Genomic DNA, 19,071 nt, shown 5'->3' on the forward strand with positions numbered 1-19,071 from the left:
TTGGGTCCACACCTCCACCAGTTTGGGGGGCACTGTGCTTTTTCTGGGAAAATGGAAACAATCCTGAGCCTTGCAGGTGACAAAATGGCATTACATGACTCCAGCAAAGCAAAACTGCATCCCACTCACATTGTCCCGGCCTGCTTAGAGTTTGGCTGCAAAACCAGTAGTAGTTAGGACTATGATAGCACTAAGGGATGTCAAGCAAGTGGGCTACACCACGCCAAAGACTTCAAGGACTGATCTCCCAATTAAATCATGTCAAGGTGTCTGGACACAATGCCCAGCCACTGCTTGTTACCATGCAGTTGGTAAAAGCCAATTTTATTTTGAGCAGAAATTCAGGAGATTCCAAAGGGCACATGGAGAATCTGACCTCGAGGCCAGGGTTTCAAAGCCAACCCAGGCCAGCCGTGACAAGCTATTAGCACTTGCCTTGTTATATGAGCTAAGTCGGGAGTTCATTCACATTCTCAGGAAGGGACATATGTGGAGGAAATCTGTCATCAGTGGAGCGTGATCCACTGGTAAAGGGGCAGCTCCCTCACCATCCCCAGCCAGCACAATGCCATACATATCTCCCTCTCCTCTCCTTTTCAATAGTAAAATGTTGACACTTAAACTTGCCAAGACAAGCATGTTTTAGAGGACGGGGAGGGCTGTTTGGTGGCCCACAGCTGTAGCTCTGCAGAAACCACCCTACTTGTTGGCTAGTAACAGCACCATCCAGGGGAGATCCAGAGCCCCCCCATCAGCTTGTTCAGAGGCACACTACTGTGGCACTGTACTGGGAGAACGATCATTTCTTCTCAGGTAAATGAGTGGTACAGGAAGGGGTCTTCTACACACCAATGACAGGAAACCTTCTCAGAGCAGGTCTCAAATAGGCTAGGATCCAAGATTTTGAGGGTAAAATAGCTAGCGTTAAAATAACAGGATGTTGATTAGGAAATGGGCACAAGCCTTGCTGACAGTGGCCTTACAGAAGTCAGTGATTTTTCACAATCCCTTAAATAAAAAGCATTTTTGCAAATGCATGCAAATGATCTAGAACAGATGGGGCCAGAGACTCGTTCTCTACCCAAGCAGATACCTACAGTGCCACAGTAATCCTCTTGACTTTTTTGATTTGCGTGATGGACATTTCTGCTCTGCAAATTCCAGCTCTGCGCAAGGGGCTGGTGATGACCTTGCTCATGCACTAGCATCTGGGCTGAGCACAGAGGCATCCTGCCTGCCTGTCTTCTCCCACGGACTTCATTCGAAGCCAGGTTTGATTAACACCTCTGAAAACAAGCTCAAATAATCCCACATTATCGGTATGCCAGCTTTCGGGTATCTAAGTATGATTCAGAAATCTAGACCCACATGCATATCCGAAAGGTCACAGAGTAAATCTGTGGTGTAGACTAGATACAAAAGCTATATCTGTCACTTTGTGTGTTATATTGAAAAGAACAAAAACACAGTGACAGCTTTCTGGCCAAGAAACTGTTTTGCTTTGCTTTTTAAAGGACTGCTAAACTCCTGCCTCAGAAGCCTCACAGTCCATCTCTCAGGGGCACAAACATTTTTCATTTTGGTTAAGACCTTGCAAAGGAAAATGTTCTCTGGGGTACCCCTCCTTGGGTGTTTGGACCTGTACTGCAGTGAGAGCACAAAGGAGCAGAGCTCCTGGATTCTTGGAGCCTCTTATCCTCCCTGGTGACAGATTCTTCCCCTGCCTGTAGGAAACTTGGCTACAGAGGCATCATTTCCATTCTCCCCCTTTGAGAACTCCACCCGGACATCTTGGCAAGCTGCTTCACTGACCTGCATTTTCCTAATCCTTGACAGAGCCCTGCAACAGCTCACCCCTAACCAGGCCACCCTGCTGTCATTGCAGGCTTCTGCTAGCCTTCAAGCACCAGCAGACAAGAGGTGGCACTGATCTCAGAAAACAAAAAAGGCAAGCTGTTTACAAAGTGAACAGTCATTAGCACCTAAGAAATTCACCTTCTAGGTGCAGAGACCTTTCTGGGGAAGAACAGCCAGTCAAGCCCTGGGCTGAGCTCCATTTCCCAATCTTCCCAGGCTTCTTGGCACAATAGATTTCTTTGGGCATCCTCATGGAAATCCAGAGTACTTGATAGTCATGGTTCATCTAGTGCCTGAGGCTTCCCTCAGCCCCTCTCTCTGCTGATTCCTGTGCTCCACTTCTCATTCTCCTGCTCTCCCTGTCCCATCACGCTGTTGAACAGTGGGCAGGATTTCTGGGCAGAAGGAAAAGAGCAGGACAAATGTCCACCCCACAGAGTTCAGCCCTCTGTGGGAGAACAAGTACCACTGACATACTGATGGACACAGCACTGAGCTATGGGGAAGAGGGGTGCTCTGCCTCCAGCCCCTGGGAGAGGACAGGGCACAGACCAGGGGTCTGGATGAAGCACTGATATGGCCCACTAAAGCAAATGAGAGGGACCAATACTCAGGAGAGAAAGCAGTGAGCTTTCCTTCCCCTATAAGCCCCATAGCCTGGTCAGGCAATTATGAAGTACCTGTGTGACACCCTGACATCATCACCTGGCCAGGCTCCAGGCCAGAGCTGATGAGATCTTAATCATAGCCTTCCTTTCAGAGGCATATAAAATAATGACCAAGGGTGACATCGTTCTGCAGAAGCAGAATGGCCAGATGGAGTCAATGCATGCAGTGGTTCATAAGTTCAGGAATCAGAAGTAATGAAGCTGATTTTCCTCCAAGTCTTGAACGACAATCCCTTTGTTGTAGGGTTTTATCTGTCATTCAGCTAATATGAGGCTTTCCCAAACCTCCCAGTAACCAGTGACATTCACAAGCCTGCTGATGCCACAGGTAACACCACAAGCTGGGTTTCCCAGCATCATCAGCAGATAGAAAGTTGTCCCATTTACCAGGCTCAATGTTAAGCTTCAAAACCAAACACACCTAGAGCCCATACACCCCTCCAGCTCACCACTGAACCACCTTAGCAGGACAACACAGCAGAATTTCCCCACTGCCTGTCCTAGGAATGAGCAAGGGGGCTTTCTCCATGCACACATACCCAGTAAGCAGCTTTCTCCACTGCTGCTGCTCAAGGAGCAAGCAGACAGTGCATGCAAATATGATTTTCCACTTGCCTTTAAACTAGAAGCCTAGACCCTCTTCCATACTGCACCAGTGTAGCTCCAGTAGCAATAAAAATGCTTCCAAATTTCCTGTTACAGATTCCACTGGGTCTTTCTGGAGGACCATAAAATGCTCAGGTGTGGCCAGTCTAGCCAAGGCCGGTCACTGCTGCAGCTAGGATGGGAGAGCTCTGCAGAGTTCCCAGCTCACCCTGCCAGATACACCTGCTGCACTGGAGAGAAAAGGCAGGACCACGCTGGAGGGAGCATGCATGTTGCAGGCCAGTCTGTGCAACCTCCTGCTTCATCTGGTGGCTACCATGGAAGGGGAGGCAAGCATGGAGGAAGGGAGGTACCACTTCTCATCAGAAACTCTGTGCAGGTTGCACTGCAAAGACCTTTGGAAATTATTCAGTATGAACTTAGATTTCAGTTTTTTAAAAAAAACAACCCAAAGGCTAGGACAAGGGAAAGGGGCTTCTGAAGGGTGGATGTGACCAGAAGTTATGTGTCTCCACTCAGTCCTGTCTTCCACTCCCAGGAAAAACAAGCTTCCCAAGGATACCTGCAAACTTTCTCTGGGTAGGCTTTGCTACGGTAGCTTCACTGGCCATGTCAACCTGTACCTACCCTGACCAGCATCCCACTGCGGGAAGCTGAAATGAACAGCACTGGCAAGGGGAAAGCCTGTTTCAGACCCAGATGAGCCCTGCTGAGTCTCATTGACCTACAAATCATGTGTCGCTTAGACTAAAAGAGCTTGTGTTTTCCAAAACAATCTGTTTCTCCCTCCCCATCTCACTAGTCCAGCAGCGGCCAGATCCCTTGCTCTGTCCCAGAAGTCCGGTACCCAGTAGCTCACAAGCTGCACAGCTCTAATGCTGCTTCCAGCCTTTTTACTCACCGTAGCACCGCTGTGCTGCCCTCCCTGCCTTGCAAGGCAGACCTCATGGCCCAGCTGCGTGCAGGACTGCGCTCAGCACTACAGCTCCTCTTCAGCCCCTCATGAAGCTGAGGTGGCACCTGAGCCTGCTGGAAAGCTGTTCTGCATGACCATCCCTGTGGGACCCCCCCTGCACATGCCTCCATTCGCTCTGCTCTGCTGAGCAGCTCCTTTCAAGCTGTCAGTCCCAGACCCCCTGCCTCCCCCGCTCCCAGGTTTTGCAAAAGCATTGCTCTCTTTCTCTCTCTCCCCCTTCTTGCTGTGTGACGCATATACAACAGAGGTGAGAGCAAGATGTGGAACTGGCAGACGCCTATGTTGCAGAGGTGCCTCCCTGTGAGGAGGGAGGACAGCTCGCTTGGAGATCCACAAAATCCCTGGGGAAGGGGAGCTTACCTGAGGAACTCACATGCTGAAATGGCAGTGCACCCTACCAGCTACCGAGAACAGGGCTGCTAGCATCCATCTCCAGACGAGAGGAAGAGACTGATAATTACAGCCTTTCCCGAAACTCAGCAGAGACCCCAGACCAAAGATGCTGTGAGAGGACTGAACAGCGAAAGGCTGAAATATTGACATGAGAGGGGCATGGATGAAGGAGGGTATTTCCTGCAGAGCCCCAGAGGCAGCAAATTCAGTCAGGCATGCACAGGGATTCCCCAGTTTCTCAGAGGACAGGGTAGGTAAGGTCTTAGGGAGCACAGCTGAGGCACAGCACAAGGGAAATAAGCTGGCACCATTAGTATGAATTCAGGAATGGATTTCCACGGGCTTATATTCCAAACACCTTTATTAGCATCTACCATATGAGCCCCTCCACCTCACAGAGCCTCTTTGGGAGTGCAATGCTCACCGATCCTTAGAAAGAAAACTTGTACTCATCCTGGACCCCTCCCCACTTGTGCTGGCTCTGCGCAGCCTGGGAGCAGAAATGAGCCTACTGTCAGAGGAGACCAAAGCCATCTCTTGGAGCAGAAAAGTCCCAGGAGGTGGATGCCAGATCTGAGCCTAATGAGAACAAACCCACTTGTGTAGAAGAAGGCAAAGTTTAGGGCGGCCAAGTCAGTGAAAGGACACACGGGTCCAGGAAATGGAACTAATACAGGACAGTGGGTCACTCCTGGCACTGTAAGCACAAGTTGGTTGCCACCGAAACACTGACAGACTGGAGGGTAGGAGGATGCTGGAGCACTTAGGGGTAGCAGATACTATCTGAAGCCACCACAACCCAGGTGAGGACATGGGCATGTGGCCAGTTGCTTGTGGGCCAGCCACGCACATTGAGCAGTGTGCAGGGATGTGCCCAGACCGCCAAGGGACACAACAGTACAGGGAGTCGGTTCAGGATGGGAACCTGAACTTCCATGTCTACAGATCTAAGAACAGCAATGGGTAGAGAAGGCCAGTTAAGGCACCTCGGTAACAAGGGCAGCACTCTGCAGAGAGCACCTGCAGTCTTTAACCAGAAAGCCACCTAAGGCAGTCCTTTGCACACACTGTTAGAGTCCCTGGGCGCAAGGATGCCCCTTTGGAGGCTAGCATCATGTGTCCCTTTCTGCTCCCTGCAGTGAGAGAAGGGGTCCAAAATTTAGGACCCCCTCTTCTCAGAAAAAGCTGCTCTTCCACACAGTTTTGTGCCAGCACGCAGAACACAAACATGGTATATGTCCCAAGTGGTTTTCTTACAAGTATGCTTATGCTGATTTTGGAGACACAGTTGTCTTGTGTCAGACCAAAAGTCTTCCGACATTAGTATCCTCTCTTCAATAACAGTAAAGAGAATAGCAGAGAGGAATATAAGCAAAACAGGATCTCTGTTGTGGTACTTAATTCTCCAGCTATTTGAAGCTTAAGGATCTCCTGAGCCAGAGCTGGTACCTTCTTAATTGAAGATACTCAGTTTCTCTTCTGAAAATTTGCCTTAGAATATTCAGCCTTTGGCATCTGCAGTCTTGTGGTAGTGAGTTCCACAGTTTAGCTCTTCACTGTATTTACATCACTTTAAAACAAGTACCAATCAGTCTCAGTCTTTTCTGATTCCCTGTAGTGCTTGCATTAAGTCAGTAAATAATAATAACCCTATGCTACTCAAGCTTACAGGGTTCCACCCCCTTTTAGATACTTAAGGGTTACTGAGCAGAAAAAACTACATGAAATAATAAATAACTACATGAACTCTCAAAAGTAGTAGAAAGGCTCTGACAAAGGCAGAAAGCAGCAAGGAGGGGGGGCAGAGGGGGGAGAAAAGTTGCATAGGTTAAACAGAACAGAGACATATGATGACAGTATCTGACATTCTGCAATGGGTTGTTGCGCAAGAACAGACTGAAGACAAAGTAACAGAAATAACTTTCCACAGAGCCTGTGGAATTTGCTGTTACAAAAGCATGAAGTCAGGAGCTTAACAGTATTTTGGAAGGTCTAGGCATTAATGCGGAAAATACAGTCCAAGACATAAAAGGAAGGAACTAACAGGAAAGAATAGCCCAAGGACACAGACTTTCCTGCTGCAAGGCAGAAGCTCCATCTTCCAGTAGAAAGTCACCAGAAGCATCCCTCCTGGGCAGGCTGTTTCATAAACCCTCAGCACCGCTCCTGGGAGGTGCAGAGCATTGGCAGGTTGGGTCAGATCTTCTTCCTTTGTGCTGTGACCTATAGAGTCCCCAGTACTAAACTTGTCCAGAGGCACAAGTGTGCATGCTTATCGGGAGCTACACTAGACTCAGAAGCCAGGATTAGAAATGGAAAGAATAATGTATGTGAAAGGGTCAAATCTTTGCTCAGAATACAGTATTTCTGGTAACATGGATGTCTCCTGTGTCTAGTCCATTTACGTGGATGACAAATGACTTTGATACCTTTTGGAGGGGCTTTGAAAGTGAAGGTGACTATTCCAGGCTGCTAGTGGAGGTTGTGTATCACCAAGCACTTGTAATGTGCTGGAAGCAGTAACTTCTCTGCAGGAGAAAGTACACACTGCTCTTCTGCTGCTGTATGACTTTGGGCATGATGGATCAAGGTTTTGCAGCTTGCCTCTAGCACTAGCTGTGCCACTTGACTGGGGTTTTTTCCCCCCCATATCCCCTCCACCCTGACTTTGATAAAGCACCTCTGTTTGGAGAAGTGACCAAATAAAAGTCCTTCCCCATAAAAGCAAATGACATATGGTCTCCTTATCCAAGATCACAAAAGAACATTAGGAAAGCCAAGATGCTTCAGAAAGAGAAGGAAAAAAATGGAACATCTGACTTAGTAAAAGCCAAGCTGCCACTGCCAGAGACTAATGAACAGTTTGCTGGCTTCAACTTCTTTGATGATTAAACACCATCTCCTGTTCCTGTCATTCTTGGGAGAGAAAGTAAAGGACAAAGTAGTCCTCAAGTATGTTTCATTTTAAGGAGGGGGTAGGGGAAATAAGAGGAATTATTTTTAAGGGGAGGAGAAAGGATGTGCCTGCAATCAGTTGCAAAGAACTGGAGCAGTGTAAAATGTACAGCAGAACACAGGAAGGACAGAGCAAGACAGCCACGGTTCTTCCTTAGCAAGCTTGTTTAATAAAACCACTTTGCCCTCAATAAGGGGTTTTCCATTACCACACAGGTAAATCAATGGGTTCCAGACCTTAACGAGCACCAGTTAATCTGACATAAGTTAATACTTGATAGCAGTCTCTCCAGCTCTGAGACAGCACAAAGTCTGTTCAGACTCTCACTTTTGCTTAGGGCAGGAGGCAGCTGCTCTTGTACTTACTGTACTTTTCATGGGGAGGGTATTCTGCCAAAATACTGCTTTTAATTTTCTCTTTTGGTGCAAGGCTGTGCCCAGTTTTACGAATCTGAAGCTCTGCATGACAACTGTTATACATAAAGTGACAACAATTTTAGGTACTGCCCTTCTCCCTACCTTTCAGCTTAGCAGGTGAGAAAGCAACAATCTTTTTTCCACTTCCCTTATTTTGAATAACCAGATGCCAGCACTAACTCGGGGATCAGGAAAAGCACCTTTCACCTGCAATCTCTCTGTCAGTAATGCAGGGGACAGGAATGGTTGGCTTCTGGGGTAAGCTCTATGCCCTACTGTGGTGCAGGTCTTTGTGCTCTTGAACTCATTTTCTTTAGGACCTGAGAAGTACTTTGCATGGAGATGCTCCCCTCGCTGATCTACTTTTGTAGTATTTTGCATGTGTTTAATTGCTGAATGTATGTCCAGAAACTGGGACAGGCATCAGCTGTATCCTCAACAGCTAGGGGTGTGCAAGTAAAGTGTCACTTCGTCGCCCTATTTCTCTCCTGCTGTGCCCTATCCCTGCAGCACCTGGATTGGTGCTGGTCCTTCAGGTGGGTCATAAGCCAAAGGGGCATTGATGTGTTCATGACAAAGCTTTCAGACTTTCAAACGCGTATATCAATGCCCTGTCTGAGCAGGAGGCAGCACTACAGTCATCTGCTTAACAGCCTCAGTCATGCTGGAAGCAGAGGTCAAGAGGAGAAAGCCAGAACTGATAGGCACAGGGATGCTATCACCTGCTCTATGAGCACATGCAAAACAGCAACATTGTTCAGTGTTACAGGCAGCAATCCCAAAATCACCACCTGCAGCATGACATCTTCCTCAGGCAAGATCTTAGAAAACAATGCCAGGCAGTTTCTATTCTTAAGCCATGAAAATCTGTGAGCTACTTACTGCGTACCATTTCTGCTGGTTTAGCCTCCTCCCTCTGTTCCCCATGAACGAGTAGCTGGACAAAACCCAGAGCCCATTCTACCCTCAAAAGCAGGATTGCCTGACCTTCCCATTTCTGCATAGCTTTCACTCCAAACCTCATCATAACTTGAGAAATTGTCTCCCAGAGAGGAACCACTTAATAAGAAAGGGTCAAACTAGTTTTTGTTTCCTCTACCTTCCCATGCCAGACCAGCACAGGAGGGCATGCTTTGTGCAGACAGCCAACTAGGGCCAGAGAAGCAAGGCCATACATTAAGTTTAGAAAAAGACGATGCATGAATTTTACCAGTTTTCAGGCAGAAAGTCAAAGGGAGGGTGCTTACACTATCCTCTCATCCTGGATGGTCTGGGAACTGGTAAGGACTGATTGTAGTACCAGGATAGCTAAGAACAGGGAACACGCTCACTGAAACAAGGAGGGAGCTCAGGTCCTCATCTGAGTAATTTCTTCCAGGAAAATAGCAAGTTAAGAAGGGTGACTGGCTTGCAATAGTGCAGGGAGGGCAGCAAGCCAACATCTCCCCCCCGAGAAGCACAATGTGTGTTTTCCCAAGTGAAGTCTGTCCCAGGAATGACATGGGTTCTTCCCCTTCCTGGAGATCCTGAAAGGTTTATTGCTTACATTTGTGTTCTGCTAGTACATCAGATGTCTCCAAACGGCTTCATCAAGCTCTCTCTTACTGTATTTACTCAAGGCAAAATATTAACTTAGCCCCTTCTATTGATTCTCTTAACCTCCCTCTAGGTATGCACAAGGTCACCCATTACCACAGTGTGAGCTACACAACCATTAATGCACTATCTCAGTGGAGTCTCAGAGAAGCATCATGATCATGCACCGCATAGCTGGGAAAGGGAGTCTGAGGGCATGCTTATATTACAACAAGCTTTCTGGTTTAAAGTACTTGGTAATTTAAAACAGATTATGGTGCCATAGGCTTCTGCTGACCCATGACAGGAAAACATGGTGCTTTCAGAAAGGTTGTCTTTACCTTCTACCATTTGTCTCTTCTAATCCAGTATGCTATACAACTCCCTTCTGCACACCGCTGCCATGGGTCAGTGTTGGTGCCTGCATCCCAACCTCTTCACCTCCCATCTCCCCACCTAGCTTCTCCCAACTATTTTTGTACGTTCCTAGCACCACCCTTACTGTCTTACAGCCCGTCGCAAGTGTCCTCCTGCATACACATATGGACATATCTACTATACAGCCATTACAGCTCAAAAGCATTTTAAATAATCACTTTGTATTTAATTAAACATGCAACAACTAGCCTATTAGAGTAAATTAAATTTGAGTGAGACATCTGAGCAGTGACTAGTGAAGATATCAGTTTCTGAAGCCCTCAGAAGGATGGGGAGAGAAAATTAGATTATGTCAAGGGGAAAGTGATGCTGGAAGACCAGCGATGCTCCCTAAACCTTATCAAAGAGGCTTCACAGCCTCTGCACATATCCTCGAAGATTTTTCACCCTATAGTGACTTTCTTACCCTTGGTTGCTGACAGGTGCTCACTTCAAGTCGTTAAAACTCAATAGTCTTTCTAGCAGAAGCAACCTGGTAACAAAAAAATGTAATCTCCAAAACGTTCCCAGAACTCTTCACTCCTCTGTACCTTTTTTATATTTAAATGAAACTTGCTCTTCACCTTGCCAAGAGTTTTACTGGACACCCATCCAGACAGACTCTGCCCCAAGCAGCAGAGGTTCTGCAGCCCTCCACACAGGAGATCGGGGGAAGAAAGGCTGGAGGAAAAAGTTTAAGGGGCTTAGTAGCCCATTGGAATTAGCCACTCTAGAAAACACCTCTGGGTATCAATTCCAGCTCACCCAGTGATAACTCTGTGGACTTTGGGTACTTTCACCTATGCTTTATTTTCTCTTATCTGTAAAAATAAGACATTGATGCTAACTTGCCTCCATGTTGCAGTTTGCAGCCCCCATGTCTCTAGGCAGGTGTTTAACGTGTAATGAACAGAAAAGATTTTTCTCCCTGGGGGGAATAAATAAATAAATAAATAAATAAATAAATAAATAAATAAATAAATAAATAGGGCTTTTAATTCTCCGTGGCAGCGAAGACCAGCAATGCAGTTTGCGACTGCATAGGTAGGGAATCATGTTATGAATGAAGCAGTATTACTACTTTACATGGCAAAATAAAATGCTGTATGTACACCTCTGAGCACTGAAACCACAGACTCTCTGCAACAATATCAAGGCACACAGTGATTTAAAGACACTACTTGACTTAGAGAAGGAAGGTTTGATATTCCAGATTCTGAAAATTGCCATAAAGATGTCATTTCCCAGGAGGTAGCCAGAGGCAAACAAATCCTTTCAATGATGTAAGGTGACTAACATGTCCTGGGCAGAACAATCACCTCAACTAGGCTGGCACAGATTGGCTTGACCAAAAGGTCAGAATGGCACTTATTTGCTGTAGAAAGCAAAGTTTGGTCATGTAGGAAGGATAACTGGGAGTAAGCAGATAAGATAGTGAAATGCAGAAGAGCAGAATATATTTTTGGCAATAGGGTTCAGGTAGGACAAGGGTGGTCTCCTAAGGGTAAAGAGTAGCAGCCCTGCAGTTTGAAAAACTGCATATTGCACTTGAAGACCCTACGACTCCTGCACACAGAGACCCAGTTCTATATCTGGGGAGATTGTTTCTACATATAAATATTCTGCAATGCTATATCTGTGGTTCCTAAGTTGAGAAACTCCGTAAGATTGAGTTATCATTGGAGAAAAGGGCTAGCAAATCAACTTTCTCAACTGTGGTGTGAACAGAGCACAGTATAGTCATGCAGGAACAACCAAAAATCACAGGAGTATCAACTGATTTGTTCCAGGAAACAATTTCTACTGTCAAGGGTACCGACCAGACAATGTATCATCACAGATTTAGTCTACCTCTGCTTCTATCCACGGGTTAGTCTGCCCTTGGTTATGCCAGGGTAAACCCAAGAGAACCAGTCCAGGCTGGCAGCAGCACACACATGGTCCATACTAACCTTCTTCCACTTTTAACGGTTCAAGTCTTGTCTGCAGGATCATAAACCTGGTGGACAGGTGCAGTGTAGTTAACTGACAAAGGCATTCAAAATGCAGCTGTATGAAACACTCCTGATTCTGCTGGACAATTCAAGCTTATTATAAGAAGCATGAAGAAAAATGAGATTTCAGCAGGCTGTGGAGGTCCACAAGCAAGCAGACTTTGACTTCACGGCCAACTGGATGGCAGAGAACAAGCTGCAGTCCCTGTCCATGCTGAGTGAGTGCTCTCTGCAGTACCAGGACCAACAGTCCTGGAGCCAAGGAGCTCCTATTTGCAGAGCTGGCTGAAAGTTATTGGCAGTAAGCCCATGCAAGCTCGGTAAATAAAGTATCCAGATAATAAAAATACCCAAAAGCACTGTTTAATTTTTGTAAGGCTCTGATACAGCCAGTAATATTGAGAGGGAACAGAAATCTTACAGACAGGAACAGAAGCACAGGGCAAAACCATCCTTCCAGAAGAGTGGAACACAAGGCACCTGGCAGATCTGATGGCTCACAGCTTGTACGGCTAAATACCTGACACTCATTTATGGGGGGAACTGCTTGAAAAGGAAGAGGGTTTGTGTTCAGGAACTAGACTGGGACTCAGAAAAACTAGGCTCACACAGGAGCTTACGTATTGTAAATTCTCAAGTCCCCTTGAACCTTAGCTGGAAACCCTTGATGGATAAAGAGGTCAGTATTTTGTGCATCTGTGACCTGGGAATGCATCAAAGGGGATGGGCAGGGAGATACAAGCAACAGGCTGCCTTCCCCTGGGGTCACGCTGAAGTTAAGGGAGATACTGTGGTAGCAGGTTGCTGCAAAAGTGGCAAAGGGAGATGAGGTCCAGCTTGTAAGCAGTGAGTATATTTTGGGTTTGCTTCCCTCTTCACTGGAGCCTCAGTTGGGAGCTCAGTGCAACTTGCCAAGGGGGGCAAAAGAATGTGTAAGAGGGCATACTCCAGTCTGGCAACCCTCTGCACCCTGGCACAGACAGTAGGAGGCCAGTTGTGCACACCTTGCAAGCAACGATGTGGAAAGGGCCAGTGGATCGTGCCTTTTACTCCCTCCTCTGCCATTTTGCTGGCTGAAGCTGGTCTGAAACTCTCCTTGTGTCAAGGCAACAGGGACTACACACATTTCATTCCACGTGCATGCACACCCTCCTTCCCCAAAATGATCCCTTTTGTCTGACTAGAGGACCTTTCTGGATCTACAAGCAGCTCAGCAGATCCTCTTCCTTTTACCATCCCCTTTCCTTGAATGTTCATTTTTCTCTGTAGCCTAGCAACTCAGCACAGACTCAGAATATTAACAACTCCTGTCCCCACACACTATCTTCTCCAGAGGCCTGAAAATGCGATAGCAGAAAGGCTGAGAGGGGTAGGAGCAAGCACAGGATATGTAGGGAGCATGCAAGGAGCCTCTACCAGCATTCGGAAACAGCAAAGCTATTCAGCTGTCTTATCTGCCACCTTCACTTAACATGTACATAACATATAGAGCTATATATAGCCCCATTTATTTACATATTCAAATAGCAACATGCACGCACTTGTATTTGGATTTAGGTTCTATATTGAGGTACTGACACTCTTGCGCACATACACTCTTTATTGCTAGATGCTTCAAATGTATATATGACAGGATGTCAGAAGGTCAGAGTCTCAAGATCTGATTTGGTTTTCAATCAAACCAGATGAAGCTTTCCCTTGTGGGAAGATACTTTAGCATTCTGAAGTAATCCTCTCCAATGCTGCAGCATTGCTATTGAAACAGGTGGCAGTTTGGAACATTGCTCTCAAATACAGACAGCTTTTTTATACATACATACATACATATATATATATATATATATGAAGGCTGTGGGAGTTCTGCCTGTGTAAAAATCTGAATAAAAACTTAAGCAGGGGAAAAAAAAAAAAAAAAAAAAAAAGGACATTTTTATCCTGGGCAAAGTTTTCTGCAGTAGCAATTCTAACTACTACAGGAATGCTGGTGTGCAAGCTGAAGTGGTTCATACCAGCGCCATACAACACTGACATGTTCAGATCTAAAGATAACTTGGCTGATACAGGAACAGATGGAGCACTGCAATACATAGCATCACTGAGCTGAAAGTATGCAGCACACTAGACTCTCTTCCTCTCCAACATGACTTCTCTCCTGCCATGGGGTGGAGTCACCTACGAAAGGCAGAGTGAACCTAGCCTCTTCAGTGAGAGCACAGAAATGTTCTCATTTGGGAAATCGCCTAGTGAGCAAAACACATGAACTCTGTTTCTCAGTATTGGAGCAGGGTTGACTCAGCCCTCCTGAGGCTTGAACTTGGAATGCTGGAGGACTTGCAGAGCTGCTCCTTAGGGATAACAGCATCATGGCAAGATGCACAGGGGGGAATCATTTGCAGCAAGCATTGCCACCACATTTTATTCATGCTGCAAAAATCAAGGTCTAGGCTAGGAATAAGCCAGTCTACCCAACAGCTTTCCCATAACCATGAATTTCCAGTTATGCAGACAAAAAGCTTTCTGCAGACTCTCTTATTAAGATATCACGTGAAAGCTACAAGAAATAAGCATGGTAGAATAGAAAGCCTCAGGGGCAGAGAGTCATTCTTTAGTCAGGCAGTTCACAGCCTTTCTTCAGCTGAGAGCTTGTTTCAGCAAGGTTTCCACAGTTCATCATCTACTGATCTATGTACGCGGCAAAATCATGCAATTCAGCCAACAAAAATATTTCATTCAAGGACATCATTGGTGTTCAAAGCATCAGAGCCCTTCAGCACAAGCACAGGAGACCTCTTTACAGGGGAAACAAAGCTGTCCTCTCTCACATGAGACCTCCAGACAGTACAGCAGCAAGGACCTGGCAGGACTGCTGCTTTACCAGGCTGCTCTCTGCTACACGGGCACTGGAGTCCTTGCGACCTCTGCCTCAGAAGGAATTCCTGGTAGCTTGTGCAGACCCTAGCTTTCAGCTGGCCACAGCATTTGAAGAGTCCATGCAGTGATCTTTGGGTTGTTACTTAGCAACTTGACTCTAAGATGTAGTGAATTTACTGGGCTGTCTCCGCAGCCAAGCAACACCAGGACCAAGGGCATAGGAATAATTTTTTCATGGAAATGGGATAATCTGTGAAATATTATGGAAGACAGATAAGATTTTTCTCTTCTACAAGTTGCCATAAATGCTGTAAATATTGACATATGAGTCACACTGACCTATTTTCTAGTTCTTAAGCCGGGACAATCTCTTTGCAACCGATTTCAGAACCAATGAATGGGAAGCACTCCAGAGCCCTTCATAAGTTTTCTTTATTCTTAACTATTTTAAGCAAGAACATTACCATCCTGTGGAAGGACCATCCCTGTCTTTTGGGCAGAAAGGGGATTGCTGCTTGTTTAAACTTGAGCATCCACTCCCCCCTACCACCACACTGCAGAGTGCCCTTGAGGCCAGATGCTTTACTGGTCCTCATGCACTACGTTAGTCGAAGAGATCTTTCAGCACAATCAGTGCTGAATTAAAGAAAAGCCTAATGTGGTGTGAGCAGATATCCACTTCTGATTCTTGACTTTCTAGACTGTATCAGTGCTGGCAAAAATCACCCTGAGTCCCAACATCCGCAGGATGTCACCACTGCAAAGATAAACAAAGTAACCTCAAATCTAGCAATGGTAGCTAAGATGAGTCCCTATCATTTGCTTTGCTGCAAAGTTGTTTCTAGGAGCTCAGTAAATTTCTACTCTTACCATCTATCTAGATGAGCCACAGAGCAAGAGGTTGCAGCTCCTGCCTGCAAAAGAGACCAGCTCAAAGCTGCCATCTCTAGAGTGGCTTATAGGTTACTCTCCACCCTGCTATAACCATCTTTCATTTCTCCAAACACCCCTCTAGCAGAGAAAAGCATCGTGATACTGTTGCTTCCCTTTCAGCTAGCCAAGTCATTGCGTGTTTATACACAAGCTACTTCCTATTGCTGGAGAAGCAGAGACATGAGAATGTCGCCAAAGTGACTATACGTAGCTGATGGCAGCGTGCACAGGACACTGCACACAACCATGTACAGGACTGCCCTTGGCATCCTCTGATGACTCTTCCCTTCAGGAAAATGTTGTTTCACATGTACAGAACTGCCACTGTTTGATTTCCCAAGCCAAGAGTCATCCAATGCATTGCAGCCCTGCACGTAGAACTTGAAGGGACAATAGCTGCATAACCTAAGTAGTACTGAAGTAATCATTGGCAGAGGAAGTCACAGACACTTGCCAGCCCTGAAGAAACCTTCCATCTCAGCTGCACGTTTGCAATACTTTAGTCCAAATCACGGCACACAGAAGCTCCTAGTGTGTGTGTGTGGGGGGAGAAGCACATAACCACACCTGTCCCTGCCAGCAGAGAGCCTGGGGATATGTCACCCTAGTCAGAGCTGTACCATTCTCACCATGCCACACTGGTAGGATCTGGCCCCTCTGCAGCACCAAGGCCCCACAGCATCCTCTGCTACCTGCAACACTGCCATCCCAGGAGCCTACAGTGATCCAACAGGACTGCAGCCCCTGCAGTACCATGACAGCACACCATCATTAGCTCAGCACCAAAGCTGTCTCTTAGTTTTACCTTATTTTGGCAGTCTTCAATATTCAGCAGACTTAAATACCAAGATGTAATGTATACACACAGACACAGTTTAGATACCAGAGTGTCACAGGGCTGAAGATACCCTAGGCTACAGAGAAACATTTACAGTACTGGAGTGTCATGTCGTACTTTTATCTCATAGCGTATAACTCCAGAAACCTCTGACTGTAGAATTTAAATGCTTTAACCTTTGCTTTTTTAAACCCCTCGGATACCCAGGGACATAGAATAGACTGACTGGGAAATATCTGCATGTTATTTTTCCATTAAAATGAGACTGCAACAAAACAGAACACTTTCAGTTAAGAATAAGAAAAATGCTGATATATTTGAAGAGATGTATGGTAGTATAAGGTACAGCATAATAGCAGAAACCTGTTCCTAAAAGTCTTGAGTTTTAAAGCTCAAGGCATCAAGATACCAGTGGAAAATCCTTTTCAGAGCATATTGCAGCAAAGTAGTTTCTGTTCATTATTGCAGGCATACAGGTCTGCTGAGAGTCTGCAAAAGCTACTGCCAACACTGCATGAGCCCCAAGAAAACTAGGGTTTTGCACACACAGTTTGACTGTCAGAACAGTTTAAGCATGGATTGGACATCATGCATCCACATCAGCAATTCCACACAGCTATAAATTTTCCTGACTTTCCCTTCCCCGTTCCTGAAAGGGCTCAAAGGTCAAGAGTTCTGACAGGAGAATGTACAGCCTAAGAGGCTGCTGTGTTGTGTACCAAAGAAAGCCTCTCATATGAAGCCTAGCCATCCAAGCTGCCTTCTTTCATCAGTTATGCCCAGCACACATCAGATTCAGGCACATATATTACTGTGCACAGGTTACACTGAAACAGATTCAGCTAGTCAGTGCATATTCATATTCCAAGGAAAACAGAACTGCAAAGCCTGATCAGGACAGATTCCACTACAAAGGCTATTTCAAGCATGCCTAATAGAAAATTTGACATACTGAGAAGAGTGATGCCCCCCTGATAATGGCATAGCAGGTTGTAGGATGAACCGTCCTAGTCAAGAACACCCTTACACACAACCTGATCCACTTTCTTTTGGATTAAAAGCCAATTTAAAGCCTTTGCAGCTCATCACTGTCTTCAGACATGCTTTACATCTCTCTTGAACAGGGAAAACTTCTTTGTCAAATAAGACTGCTTGTTTTTCAAGCAAGCTGTGGGAAGTTGTGAAATAACAGACATGATGCTTGCTTCCATAACCCCCAAGAGTTCCAGTGGAGCATGCCAATGGGAGTGCACTCACTCTGACAAGACAGTAGTGCGGCAACAGGTGATACAGGAGCAGGAGGCAATGAAGCAAAGCATCAAGGTCAGCTTTGCCAAGCATCTTGCACCAACCTTTAACCTATCTGCAGACTGTGCCCCAACAAAAAGTATTGCCAATCCCACAGGCATCCTTCCTTTGACACACATATTCCTGCAAACATTTCTGTTTGAAAGCCTTGTTTCTTACACTAGCCCTTTACAACAATCCTCTTGTAACTTTTCAACTTGTCACCAGGTTTATAAAACTTTAAAGCTAGTGCTATAACAAACTGAAACAATGTTATTGCAGATGTAGGAGAGCATCTTGGGATGAATAAATTATAGGAGCCACAAAGAAATCACAACTATAACGGCTGGATGCTCCGAGCTGTCTACAGTGTGCAGCTACACAGGAGGAAGCAGGTTTAGGACTGCACAGATCATAGGGCAGGAAAATTGAAGCGTTATGAAGGGTAACCACCTCTTATTTCAAATGCATACAAAACTTCTTGTTGTTTTCCTTATTGAAATAGTTCATTAATGCTTGAAGGGAGTCTGAACCATCTGGTACTAGAAAAATATTTCCCCAAAGACTACCTGGAGAGAGAAAAAGCTACAGTTGGAAGTATTAGCCTCTAGTCCCACCATGCAGCAAGTACAATATACTCTGAACAGGCTAGTCCTTAGCTGTCTGTTGAAAGAGCATGCAGGAATGTGGGAGGACTTCCAGCTCGTTCTGCAGCCGTCGGTATTGGATACCATCAGAACTGGATCCACCAAAGCAGGCTGGTTGAACCAGACCATTAAAGCGATAGGGGCTTTGGGCAGCATTCAGGCCACGTACCAGAAGGTGTTCTTCATTCTCTCGGGTCAGGAGTACTGCCAGGCTCCTTAGGAATGTAGGTACCATACTAAGGGGTCTGAACATAGCACTGTCCAAGTAGCACTATACACCAACAAGCATCTATAAATACCTGCATGTTATTCCATGCTTACTGCAATTCAACTACCTGTAGCAAAATGGCATTTACCAGATAACTTATACAACCCATTTCCTTTAATGAGAACTAGGACATACCATCCCTCCATTCTTTGCAGATCATCTGAGCTACTGAACATCATTATGAAGATGTTTCCTCCTTTCAGCCTGCTTTTAAATCCCCAACTTGCAAATACGCACAGGGTATGAAAAGACTCCAGCTAGGCCTTTCATCTTCATGGATCAACACTTCTTAGAGGGTCTGCCACTCAAATGTGCCCTCCCCAATACCTGTGTGGCCTGGCCCTGGCATCCTTTCCCAGGGATTTCAAT

The 19,071-nt window shown here is 45.9% G+C and overlaps 1 protein-coding gene across 2 annotated transcripts in view; it reads right to left on the bottom strand.

The window, feature by feature from the left end:
* The window catches only part of LOC101913605 (gamma-aminobutyric acid receptor subunit beta-4), a 75,038-nt gene that overhangs the window by 24,334 nt on the left and 31,633 nt on the right, over positions 1 to 19,071 (bottom strand). The gene's annotated exons all lie outside the window — the stretch shown is intronic.

This window comes from Falco peregrinus, chromosome 13, assembly GCF_023634155.1.
Source record: "Falco peregrinus isolate bFalPer1 chromosome 13, bFalPer1.pri, whole genome shotgun sequence".
Taxonomy (NCBI): Eukaryota; Metazoa; Chordata; class Aves; order Falconiformes; family Falconidae; genus Falco; species Falco peregrinus.